The 14,018-nt window shown below is 41.6% G+C and overlaps 1 protein-coding gene across 3 annotated transcripts in view; it reads right to left on the reverse strand.

Moving 5' to 3' along the window:
- The window catches only part of SLC35F1 (solute carrier family 35 member F1), a 410,805-nt gene that overhangs the window by 337,914 nt on the left and 58,873 nt on the right, over positions 1–14,018 (reverse strand). The gene's annotated exons all lie outside the window — the stretch shown is intronic.

Consider the following 14,018-nt stretch of genomic DNA (forward strand, 5'->3'; position numbering starts at 1 on the left):
AGCAGCTGGTGACAAGCTGAGTAGGCACAAGCTGGTGAAGCCAACGCCTAAACCTCCACACTAGGGAAAGGTGGGGAGAACGCCAGCCGTGGTCGCTAACAGCCAACCAGCCAAAGAAATGGCAAAAGCAGAGACCTGGGCCTCCCTCCGTTACTTGATGAAACATTCATTACCTCTCTCCCCATGCCCCTCCTGCGCTCTACACTGGAGAAGCACACCTAGAACAGAGAAGGACATGTGTGTAAACAGAAGATTAGGGTCCACCCCTTCCCACCTCCAAGCCCCTTAGGTCACAAGTACAGATAGCACTGGCGGAGGGAGGAAGTTCTGAATCAGATACGAGAGAGAGTAAAACTCTAAACTGACCGGTTAAATTAGTACTGAGTCAAAGCGACCAGCACTGTGTAGCACAGGGAACTACATTCAACATCTTGTAATAACCTATAATGGAAAAGAATCTGAAAAAGACACTTTTATATATAAAACACTGAATCACTTCGCTGTACACCTGAAAGTAACACAACATTGTAAATCTACTATACTTCAATTAAAATAATAAAAAATAAAAAGAATTTAAAAGGCAACCAGAAAGGTTAGGGATGTCCCATGATGTCATGAAAGGATGGCTGGGCAAGGAGGAGGTGATACTCAGCACAGCTGAATGTGGTAAACAAAACAAAAACAAGTCCTATTTAGACCCAACTGAGGTGAGGCTCCTCCATGCAGCCTCCTTAGTGAGGCTCCCTGATTACAACTGAGCCCAGGATCCATCATTAAAAACACAGAAAATAACTCAAGACTTGGCAAAAGAACCCCCAGAATTGAAAAAATATTGCTTGGAAAGACTTTAGGAGTTTAAAAAGCATCAATGAACAGTTTCTTTGGTAATGTACACTTTTACATTTTTTAATATCCCTCTTTTCCCTCTAAAATGTTGTGTCGTGCACATGATTAGTTTAAGAATTAACATAAGTTAAGATTAATTGTATCCTTAAAATATGTGTATTAAATCTTAGCATTTTTTGTGATACTCTGAAGCCAGGATTAGAATTACCAGCAAAAAGACTTCCTAAAAGTGCATCCAAAAACACAAAACAGTTACTATTCATTAAGTATTGACTGTATTCCAGAATTGATGGTGCTAAGAGCTTTGCATACAGTGTCTCATTAATCCTGACCACAACGCTACGAGGTAAACTCTATTATGCCCATTTTACAGACTGGCAATGATATGCCTGTGTTGGCTACTGAGCCTACTGTTAAATATTCAGGAGTTTTGCAAGCCACAACCCTTGATAGCTTGAAATCGCCATAGTGGAAGTAGTGGAAATTGGTAAACGCTACAAATCAGAGCTCCTCCCCTTCCCCCTACCCGTGCCCCTGAGCCGGTTTACCAGCACAGCACTATGTGAGACACTGAGGTGCAGAGATTTAAGATATTTGCCTAGATCACAGAGCCAGGAAGTGGTGGAGCCAGACTTTGAGCCCAGGTGTCCAGAGTCCCCCAGCACAGGTTCCCACATGCTGTGCTGTCCGTGCATGCATCAGGGCTTTCCCATGTTATGAAAAGTGGGCAAGAGCAGCCTATCACAATTAAAGAGCGCCCTGGCTCGTCTAGAGACCCATATCTCTGCATTTTTCAATATTTCTTCTCCAGCACATTATACTCTGAAGACACTTTCTCCTTTGATCACTCAGGAAGGCCCCGTGAGGAGCAACTGACACGAGCTGGCAGGCCATCCGGGGAAGTCCAGCGCCCTTCGGTGGGAGAGGAGTGGTGGGCGTGAACATCTTCCCTGCATTGTTGCCCTTTTCATCCAAGCTTTGTTTGCTGAGAAAGAGGGCAGCATCTGCTCTCTGGGTGAGCAGATGATTATACAAGACCCCGTGGTTTTACATCAAAGAAGAGTGAATCTTAAAAAACCTTTTGTGTGCTTGTGTGTGTGATGGTGTTCAAGGTCCCGCATTTTCAAAAAGCAAGGAGGGGGAGTCATTTCAAAATGTAAACATGCTGAAAGAGCTACAGAAACGATGGGAATTTTTAATAAGTGAAGGGAAAAAATAATCTCACTGTCTTATAAGACACTACATATGGATTTTGGTTTTTCTGTATTAAAATCTTGGGGGAATATTTCATGAGCTACGTGGTCTCCTCACCCATATACAGTAGTGAAAATGGAGATTCGTAGACTGGATGGGAAAGCAAAGAACCTGCCTGTCTCGCCTCTCGTATGTGGTTACATCTTGGCTTGGCAATGGATTGATCCTGAATTCTAAAGAAATGTTACATACCAAGGACCCCAAACCTCCAAACGGAAACAGGGATTCACTTCATAATACAAGAGTTAGTAAATGTCCAAGATGTTAGAAACATAACTACAACATCCTCAATAGTATCATCAGGCACAGGTCCTCACACAGGAATAACAGTCACTACAGGCATTTATTCCATTTGCAAATGTTCTGCCATCACTGCTTTATCTTATGCTGGACGAGACTTTTCTTCACATACCTTTATCTGTAATCGGTAAGACTAGGCATTATAGGAGAGACAGAAATGTACAGAAGGGCTACTGATTAAGTTGTGTCAAATTAGAACTACAGAAAATGGAAGATGTCACACATTAGTACGTTCAATACTGGAAAGAAATCTCTCATTTTACAGTAGATTACTACTGGGAAAGATTAAATTTGTAGATGTTGCGTTGCATACCTAACTTGAGACTTCAGACTAGTATTTAAAGAAGCTAACACTGGAATCAAGAAAAATGACAGCCATGTCCCTCAGGAAACTCTGCATATCTGTGCCTGCTGTGAACTGAGCACAGAGGGCAGTGAGAGGAGGAGAAGTGGAGAAGGAAGAGGCCGGACACAGACATGGGATTGAGAAGCACTGGAAATCGCTGCCCTTCTAGACCTGACCGAACAATGCTGGAGCTTGATGCCCGGCTCTCTTCTATTAATCAGCCCTTTGTCCGGGCAGCCTGAGTGTCAGCTGGGAAGGAAGAGATCACAAGGTTTCCATTTGGTTTTATTAAATGTTCTCATCCTGTGGAGATGACCAGAGTCTTGGTGTCCTGCCTGCAATTGTTCTGGTTTTCTGAATAGTCTCAGTGATAAAGCGGAGGAGAAATGTTGTCAGAAGAATTGAATCTGCTAGAGATGCTTTCCTTATCCATTCACGGAGATTCTGTTGTCTCATTTCCAAGAGTTTCATGGAGTTCCTTACAGGATTTCCCATTATAAATGAGCAGCCGCTCATTAGGAAAAAAAAGAAAACACGCTAAGCCTACAGGAAATTTGCAATTCACAATTCCTGAGAGAAATGTAACACAGTCTGATCCTCCTTTTGATTCCCTTTCCATTATGTATGCGAAGACCTGAAGCAGATGTAATGCTCTGTTAGGTGACACCAAGTTAGGCAAAGATGAGTGACTGGACACAGGGTGTCATAGGGTGCATGTCTTTCTCTTCCTGAGCTCCTAAGTGAAACTAAAAAGCAAATCCTAAGTGCAAAGAGTCTGCTAAATGAAGGAATGCAAGTTTCATATAGCTATGAAGAAGTACGAAACAAATGATGCAAATTTTCCTAAATAAGCTCTAAAACATGCCATCAAGCCTCATTTTCTCCCTGCCTCTCTGGGCACCTGACATTTGCCCTCTCTCGTGCCTGTACTAATGATTCATTCCTTCTCCATCAAGCATCAGTTGTCACACAACTTTTCTTTCCTGCAAAGATACTTCATCTATGCCGCATCCACTTTCTTTAGAAATATACCAGAAGGACTGCTTTCCTGCTCCTCCTTTCCCTTTCTATGTGAGCTCCACAATATCAGTACAAATCTACTTCAGCTTTACTTGCATCATGTAGGGAGTCAGAAAGCTGACAGAATCAGATGTCTTATTTTAACATGAAATACACTGTAACTTGCTAATTTATAATTCTCCCGCTGATCCTTCAAAGTAACCAAACTGATGATGAACCTATGTTGTGCATAATCCAGTCTGTAAAATACCGTGTCAGGTGCCAATGGTAGGTAATGGGGGTGAGAATTTAAGATGTGCACATTTTGGCACAAATAAGAACATTTAAAAATATTATCTTGCAGAGAACAAATGTCTAAACTATCTCAAGGCAGTGGCAGTGTCTACTCAAGGCAGACATCTAGGAATGCGTAAGAGAAACAGAGAAGCAAATATATAGATAGCTGCTAAGAGTTGTCATCCCATCTAGACTGTCAGTTTCCTGAAGGCAGAGAGCATGCCTGTCTGGTTTGCCTTGGATCCCCAGTACTTCCTCGGTGCCTTGCACACAATAGGAGCTTCTACTGTTCGTTTTCCGCCAGACGGAACTATCAGGTTGGACAAAAAGTTCATTCGGTTTGTCGGTAACATCTTACCCGAACGAACTTTTTGGCCAGCCCAATAAATTATCCTTGAAAAGACAATAAGATTACAGTGGAAAGTGTGTGCATTCGGAGTTAGATATTGCCGGATTGGAATGCTGCTGTCAATTCTTAGCTATATATAACCTCAAATAAATCTCTCACAACTCTAGTTTTACTTTCTAAAAATGAAGTTGATAGCATGTAACTAATAATCTGTGGAGAACATTGAGGAAGCTTGTGGAAGTAGCATATAGTAGGTGATCAAAAAGAACTGTTTCAATTTATAATGATTATTTATTAAATATGTCCAGTATTATATGTACTTTAAATCTATCCTAATAATGTCTCTGAAAAACCTCTTGGTTCTTCAACCTATTTTTTCAACTGCACATAGAAGAGAGGAATTTCAAATGCTGTCATGCTTGCTGTTCTTATTCCATGCATTATTTAGCCAAAAAGTTTGTTTATTGAATCCTATTTTTATAGCTATGTATTTATGTAAGAATATATTTTACTTATTTTTCCTATATCTCAGGTATGGAAAGGTACATCTATTTCCAGATGCTAGAATTGTTTTCCTCTCTTCAGATATGGCACACGGGAACCTAAATGTTAAACTCTTTGTTGCAGAACAATCCTGAGCACTGAGGAACTTTGCCTCGGGCCCCACAGACAGAGATTTAGTTACTGAGATGTCAAAAGGCCCTTGTTACATGGAAGTCTCACTTACAAGTCCTGGATGCAGAAGACAGCGTGTGATACGGTGTGCTTAAAGGAGCAGGGCACTCAGCTCCCAAACACAGCCCTGATAAAAGCGCTGTGAGGCTGCCTCAGTCTCCTCTGCTAGCGATTCCCATCCTGCTCGGAGTGCATTACCGTACCCATATCCGTGACTTAGAATGCTAGGAAACAGTGAACATTCAGAGTGGTTACCATGTGTCACACTGTTCTACATACATTATTTAGATCAGCTGGATAAGCCTCAGAACAACCCTATGAATATCCCCATTTTATGGATGAAGAAATGAATGCACAGAGAGGTTAACTGATTTACCCAGGGTCACGCAACGAGCAAGCAGAGAAGTCAAGATGTGAACCAAGTAGTCTGCCTCTGAGGTCCAGGCTCTAATTGCACTAAACTACCTCTCCAGGGTATGAATGACAAGTTAGGGATCAGAAATTCTAGAAATGTAGAGGTCTACCAAAGGAACGCATATTTTACCACGGTCTTGCACTGAAGCACTCTTTGTTGCCAAGAACTATGCATAAAATGAGAGAAAAACTGTTAATTTTTACAACAGTATAGAGAGATACATCTTAACAGCCAATACCAAAAATTCACAACCCTATATAAATCTTTTAAATTTCTCCGTATATATTCTAAAGGAATAATGGATTATACAATGAAACTATTTTTCAGATGCTTCTATCAAAGCTCGCATCTAAAATTCAAGCTTTTTTGGATGATTGGTAGAACCTATTTTGAAAATTCTAATATATACTAAGTGCCACTACAATGCTTTACAACTTGATGCTCTCTTTTTTCTTTACTTCTTGTGGCTTTCTCCAAAGCAGAGTCCCAGTATCATATAGTTCTAGAATCACTAACCTCTGAAAATTGAATGTGACGAAGGTATTTCTATAAGGGGTGTAGAATAGTCAAAAAAGAAGTTAGAGTCAAGAAATACTAAAATATTCACATGGGCAGTTGGGGTCATTCTTTCTTTTGATAAATGTTTGTTTTACCTAGAAATATGCTGGAGAAGATGGAAGAAAAAAAGATGACACACTTGATGCAGAGGCAGAATCATAAATCATTCAGGGTACCTGAGTCATGAGGAGAGATGCTCACCAAGCATGTCTCTGAAGAAAAACCTCCCAACCAGGGCCAAGAAGGAAGTTATTACTGCAGGCTTAGAATATTGTCCCATGGACAAAACTGGGGAAAATGTACGTCCCTCTTCACCTTGTTTCCTTTTTCAGCTTTCACTTTGATGCTAAGAGTTATGACAAATGTCTGGCTTTAAAGTTAGATATTTGCTTAAAGAAAATACTGAAAATATGTCCACTAAGAAGAATGGGGTTTCCTTGCCTCCTCAATATCCGTTGAAACCCTAACCAATCAGCAGGGGCCTCGGTGACATCTGGCAAGTCCCAAAATTTTCCAGTGAGAAATTAAAAGCTTCACTTGTAGGCGCTTTAAAATGGCCTCTGCAATGCCTCCGATTACTCAGCGGCTGGATCAGATGGCAGAGTTGGGCAGTAGCCCGTTAATGAGGCCTGGATGCACTTACACAAAGGAATAGTCATGCTTTCAACCTCGAATTTTATCAATGAACTGACTAGATTCCAGGCACTGTCCCCCCGTTGCCTAGTAAAGAAGCACTCATTGAAGGTTTAATCACAGTTTCCCATCCACAATGGAGGGGCCAGCGTCCTTCACTGAGCAAGGCAACCCAACAGCACATCAAAAGACAGCACAATCGCTCTGCACTGTTCCATACATGTTCTCTCTGGCTGGGCAAGGCAAAAGGACCCGGGCTTGCCCATCTTCTGGAAAAGCCTGATGCCCACAGTACCCCAACTCTCTCCTGTCCAGAAGGGCAGTGCACTCACACCAGTCACCATCTGGAGACAAAGCTTGAGGTGCTCCATTCTGTCTGCCGGGAAGACACCCTGCTTATGAATTGAAGAACAGGCATACGTGAGCTACCCGGAGGCATCGAACACAGATGCAGAAAGGACACGTAAGAGTGGGCCTGGAAGCAGAGACAGCATTCAGCTTGGCTGGAGGCTCCTGACATTCCTGTAAAGCAACTCATGCATACCTCCCAAATGGCACGACACCACTCTGTCCACAAGCCAGAGCCCAGCCAGCTGGTTTAAGCCAGCACGGTTGCATTAGCAGATGAAATTCCAGAGTTGTAAAATGCTTTTCAGTCCTTAATTCTATGCTACTGTTTCTGCTTTTTATTATCTCAGACCATCCTCAAGCAGGGCACTTGAGTTCAGGTAGGAAACTTTGAGTTGAGCAAGGTAACAAAGGCAGTAATTCACCACAGGCATGAATGAGAGAAAGTGGGTAATCCCGGACCAGGGTTCCACTGAGCTGAGGCCTCACACAGCCCCATTCGCATCCTCTCTAGTTCCTGATTACTCGAACCTCTTTCCTTTACCCTTGGGTCTCTGGGGAAGTGGTGAGGTGGGGAAAATTCTTGGACCACCTTTGGGAGCTTGGAAGTCTTGTTCATAATTGTCGACTCTGGAGCATCAAGACTCCCCTCAAGATCCAAAAAAGCGATAAAAAACTTTAAGCCAGGGATAATATAATCCCGCACTTGGGAAAATTTCACAGAGCTCTACCATGTGCAAAGCTCCTACCCTATGTCGGCTGCTCCATGTGTGGTAACCATAGGCTGGGAGAGTCCCGATTCCAAAATGCAGTCCATTTCTCAGACTACTTGTCACACTATGCTTTGGACAATCGGTTCCAAGTATAGCTTTGAAAATAAGGTATCTAGTTTTGGGAGGGAATAAATGTTACGAAATACAGTTCAAGTATTAATTTTGCTTACAGTTCCTAAACAGTGCTCCTTCTGGCAACAGCAATTTAAAAAATCACTTAAAAATCAGGATGTCTAAGTCCTGAGATATAAAATAGCACAGGGATTCTACAATAGATTAAGTGGCATAAATATCATGTTCAGATGTTAGTCAACTTAATGCTAAAAAATGACCTAGCTATAAGAAAGAATCTTCTCGTGATAAATTATAAAAATGAAGTATTAGGGGCTTCCCTGGTGGCGCAGTGGTTAAGAATCCGCCTGCCAATGCAGGGGACACGGGTTTGAGCCCTGGTCTGGGAAGATCCCATATGCCACAGAACAACTAAGCCCGTGTGCTACAACTACTGAGCCTGCTCTCTAGAGCCTGTGCGCCATAACTACTGAGCCCGTGTGCCACAACTACTGAAGACTGCACGCCTAGAGCTCATGCTCCGCACCAAGAGAAGCCACTGCAATGAGAAGCCTGTGTACAGCCACGAAGAGTAGCCCCTGCTCTCCGCAACTAGAGAAAGCCTGTGTGCAGCAGCGAAGACCCAAGACAGCCAAAAATAAATAAATAAAATAAATTAATTTTTTAAAAAATTAAGTATTAGCCCCTAGGTATTTAAAATAGTCTAGGACTGGATTGTGAAGCTTAATTTAATATTAAGGCTAATGGACAGTTCAAAATAAATTATAGATGAGTTAATATTTTCAAAGAAGTACAATACAATAAAATATGCTTAACATTCCAAATTTTATCCTGAGTATAATATTAATACTCAGTGAGTAAGAAAACCATGGGGTCATCACTATATTTCCTGCATATTTAACCACTTGCATAGATGAGAAAACTGAGGCACAGAAAGACAGTCTGTGACAAGGCACCCCCAGACCATATGAATGCAAAGTCTGGATCAGGAGCCATCAGATGAAAGTTTGGATCTACATATTCCTATATATTCAGATGTTGGGATACAGTAGAGCATACATCCAGTCGAGAGAATGATTCTTACCTGCCATCTCCACCCCATATCTCCATCGTTACCTCTTCCCTTGCAGTCTTTTAATTCTGTGGATCTAGCTTGAGCAACATAATCTTACTGACTCCCTAAAAAAAACCTTGTCTTCTTGGTCACCATGTTCATCACTGATGGTTGCTCAACTGGCTTTCTCACTGCACCACTTTCATAATCCATGACCAAGTTAAAGCCATTATCACCTATTAAGACTATTATAAAATAGCAAGCTGATTTAACAAAATTCAGATAACTTCTATCTTCTTGAGCTATTGAGATCTTCTTCATAAATGCTTAAGGCTATACTTTGAAATCTGTGGGGCTGAAGATCCTCTTCAACCACAGCGGCCAAAGAGACATCAAGAACTACTAGTATGGGGACCACATACCCCAGTTGATATAGCATTCCATTCAATTAGTGCTGCCTTTCACTCTCAGAACGATCCCAGTTTTTACAATAAATTATCTGCTTTATGCCCACCATGAGAACGGCAGGTTACCCACTCACTCAGACACCTTCATACAGGGCCTAACTGGAGATGTGCATCTCTATCCCCCTAGATTGGCTGGGGTCCCAGGACCACACATGGACTCTGAAACATTCACATATAAAACAGATTCAGATGTGACTATAAATGCCTGCCTCCTTAGCCTGCTCTTTTAGCCCCTGGCTGACCCCTAAGTGGAAAACAGCAACAACTTATATATTTGATGAGACTTTCTTGATGTCTCTATAAAAAGGATTTTCTTAGGGTTTGGTAAGTGGATTGTAAAAAGGAATTTCAGGGGTGCTCCATGTTGCTGTCTACCAGTGGACATGTGTGTATTCTCAAAATGAACTATGAAAGAACTACAAAAAATGTAGTTTACATATGTACATGTGTATAAATAAATACATATATAGGTATGTATGTTTATAAATAAATCCATAAATAGAAAGATAAATTCAATAAAAATTAAAGCACAGTTCTTACAGTAATAAAATACCTAATGGTAAGGCTATCATGGGACAACTATGTAAGAAAACTTTCACAAAAAAAAAAAAGTAAAAACATTTCCATTTGCCTTTGAATTTTAGAATGGAAGGGATTTTCAGTTCCCATTTATCCCATCCTCTGCCTATGTAGCCCAAATTGATGAGTGGAAGAGATCCCAGTGAAAGTTATAAAATCACATTACTGCTAACAGTTAAAAGGCAGAATAACAATAAAAATATAAAAATAATAACAATTACTCTCTACAATGGTTAAGCAGAATTCTACCCCCAAACAAATAAATACCCTCTACAAGTAGCTTTACAAACTCTGTCCAACAGATCCCTGTACACGCAGACCACTGTGAGGTAAGATTGAGCCTCTATCCTGCCCACTTCTCTCCACTTCAACAAGAGCAGCTACAATTGTGTCTGGTTTACATGTAAAGGTTCTGAGTAAGATTTTACTTGAAATAATTTTTTTCTTGAAAACCAGAAACTAGGTGATCTCAGTGAGTCCAATAACCCAATTCTTCAAAATCATCTTCAAAAGTTTTCCCCCAGATTAACTTCTCCTTCAGTTCTGTTAGGCTAATGATTATAACCACAGGACCATTATTGACAAGCAAAATAGGATTTTCTCTTTTTCTAAGGACAATTAAACGAAAGACCAAATCAATCGTCTCCTGGTAAAGTTTTTGATTTGTCTTTTGGGGTGTTTCTCTCCTTTGTAATTAAGAAGAACCAGCCTGTAGTTTGATGAACACCACAGGGCAAAAGCGATATTGACGAGGGCTACAGAGCTTTCCTCCAGGGAACTGCATCAAAGTGTATTTATAGACACCAGCCAAGGCAAGAGGGACAGAGGAGATTAATCAACCCAAGTTAATGTCAGGTGATTTTTTTAAAAGAGGAAAAAATCGGCTTAAATATTTTATTCCATAGGCCTGTTCTTCACTAGCATTTCCGGAAAGAATGACTCCATCCTTCAGTGTTTAGGGGGAAAGAAAAACAAGCTGTGGAAAAGGAAATGTAGAGGTGCAAGCAGCAGCCCAATTGTGCAGGTCTCCAAAGGAAGAGGTGACGGAGCATTCCAATTAAAAATCAACCTAACGCATTAACCTTCTCGACGACATCCACCGTCTCCCACCGGAGAAGACTCAGACACACACCATCCCTCTCCCTTCACCCGCCCCCCCCTCACACACACCCACACACAAGCCCACAGGAGTGCCAGCAAAGGATTCAATCCATCCATCGGAATGCAGATCACACCACAGAAGCTATTGTTCTGTCAAAAAAAAAAAAAAAAACCCTAGAGAGATTCATTCATTAAAGCTGCAGCAGATGGCCGCTCGGCAGACGGGCACAGCATGAGGCAGGCCACCCGCTGGCATCCACAGCACAGGCAGTGTTCACTCCCAGCTGCACTAAAGGCTCCTTTCAAAAGCTCTGCATTCCACCGGCAGACACTTTGCAGGGAATCCCTTGGACTTACTGGACAACTTTAGGCACAGTCCATTGGCAACCCAGACGGAATCCCTCTCCATCTCCCTCGGCCTTGTCTTCCACCCACCCTCCTGCACCAGTGTCATTCTTCGGGAAGGGTTAGGCTGCTGGCAAAAAAGAGCATTAGTGTGGGGTCTTTGAACATTGGCCTCAGTTTGAACAGGGGTCTTTTCCCAGTCTCTTATCGCTAGCATATTCCTTGACCTACACAGCACAAAGAAGCAAGTCTGTTAACTATTCTTTCAAAGGAGCCAGAAATTTAGAAGAAAGAAAAATTAGATCATGCTTTCAACTTGCCGAAGTGTTTTCTTTGACTTTTTCCTTTTGTTATTTTTTGTGTTTCCTTTGTTATTTGGAAACAAAGGAAATACTTTGTATCTTATACATACTCCTGATTTTTGCTAGATCATTCAATTCCACTGAATTTCATTTTGCTCATTTTTTCTTTATAAACTAAAATCACATTGCTAAATTTCTAGTAAATGAGGGTCTTTTCCATCTCTAGAACAGTTTTATGTCCAGATTGTTATCAAGACATAACTAAGACTTTTACTCTCAAACCTAGCAGAAAACTCTTTACTCCTTCTAATATGACTTTCTTTTCTTCTTCTTGTTTTTTTTTTTCCTCCTGAGAAAGAGCAGATTAATTAAGTCCTTCCTTCTGGGCACTGAATTTGATCCCTAAATCTTAGGCTTTTCCAACCTTGCTCCAAAGCTCCCTCAGTTCATTCTGGAAAGATTCTGGACTCTGCACAAATCCTACAAAATATCGTCTTTTTCATAGATCACATTCATGCGATTGAAATAAATCCCTTATGAAGAGAAATGTTCCCGTTCAGGACTAAGAACAGAGCATCCAGAGAGAAGTGAATAAGAAAGTAATTCATTCCGTTGTGCATGTCTGTGATTTTTATTTTAGTTTAGACATATTTAAGAATGAATTCTTTGACTATATGGTTTTTTTTTTATTTATTTAATTTATTTATTTATTTTTGGCTGCACTGGGTCTTCATTGCTACTCGCGGGCTTTCTCGAGTTGCAGCGAGCAGGGGCTACTCTTCACTGTGGTGCACGGGCTTCTCATTGAGGGGGCTTCTCATTGAGGTGGCTTCTCTTGTTGTGGAGCACGGGCTCTAGGCATGTGGGCTTCAGTAGTTGTAGCACGCGGGCTCAGTAGTTGCAGCTCGCGGGCTCCAGAGCACAGGCTCAGCAGCTGTGGCGCACAGGCCCAGCTGCTCCGCGGCATGTGGGATCTTCCCGGACCAGGGCTTGGACCAACGTCCCCTGCATTGGCAGGCGGGCTCTCAATCACTGCACCACCAGGGAAGCCCTATATGCTAAAGAATTTGAAAAAATTCTTTCCATTTCTTAGAAATATCTTAGACTATTTAGAAGTCCCTTATTTATCAACATTGATGTTGTTTCAACACCTGCTTCCTCCTGTGCCTTAATTGTAATTTAGGGCATTATAATTCCAACACTGCACATTTTCAAATTAAACGCTCTGAGCATGTTTATTGCTAATGTTTAATGTTCCCTTAAATTTTAAAAATTACATCAGATGATTTCCCCGTATCTGCCATCTTAGTTTTATAATGGAAATCCTCTATTTTATTTGAATTTATGGCTACATGTGCCAGGAATATTTGAAATAAGTCAATGACCAGAGATGTGCATTGGTCTTTGAGTCACTCTGCTGGAGAATGAGTCGCCTTGAAAGGAGAGACCTTTGTATGCCAAGGATCTTACATGGCATTTGGCACAGAGTATTCAATAAATGCTGCTGGATAAATGTTTCTTGAACAAAACTAGCAAAGCCAATAGTCCTTAATGTTAAGAACTGGAGCAGCAGCAGAACACTGTAGCCAGGAGCTCTGCCTTCAGGGTCCAGTTGACAAAGGCTCAAGTCTCTTGAGATGGCAGTACACGCTCCGGGATATTACATAACCTCACCAAGCATCCAAAACCTAGAAGTTAGTAGAGTCTAGAAGAAATGCCAGTTCAGCCATGCCCCTAGTAGATGTGTGGCCCCCAATTACTGTAGTGCAGGCTAGGATCAAACTCCTTGCTAGAGAAAAATGTGAAAGGGCTTGAGGAACACCTCTCTACTAGCTTATTAAAGAAGATGAATAATCCCTGGGCAGAAACAACACTCAGAAGAAAAAGAAGAAAATGGGTAGCACAGAATGAAGACCTAGTTGAAGGGCTGCAAATGGGAGACTGTAATATACAGAAGAAAAAGCTACGCCAAGAGAGTTATTCAAAAAATGTGAGACTCTGCCCAAGGAGGAAAACACCAGACCTGCAAATGAGGAAGCATTTCATACCACAGAACAGTAAAGAAGATGCATTATCAAGTGCAAGGACCCCAATTATCCCCCAGAGAGAGACGTATGTTACTAAAGGTGAACCGTGTGAATCTATGGCTAACCAGGTGGTGCACCACTTCCTGGACCCAGGCCACTCGCACTACCATTCACAGCTCCTTCCGTAGAAACCTACAGTGATAGGTTAGGACACCGAAAGCCCCGGCGACACAAGTGAACAGATACTATTTTCAAATCTTGTCCAACCTGAAGGTGAT

Source organism: Balaenoptera borealis (genome assembly GCF_965194805.1).
Source record: "Balaenoptera borealis genome assembly, chromosome: 9".
In the NCBI taxonomy this organism is placed as follows: domain Eukaryota; kingdom Metazoa; phylum Chordata; class Mammalia; order Artiodactyla; family Balaenopteridae; genus Balaenoptera; species Balaenoptera borealis.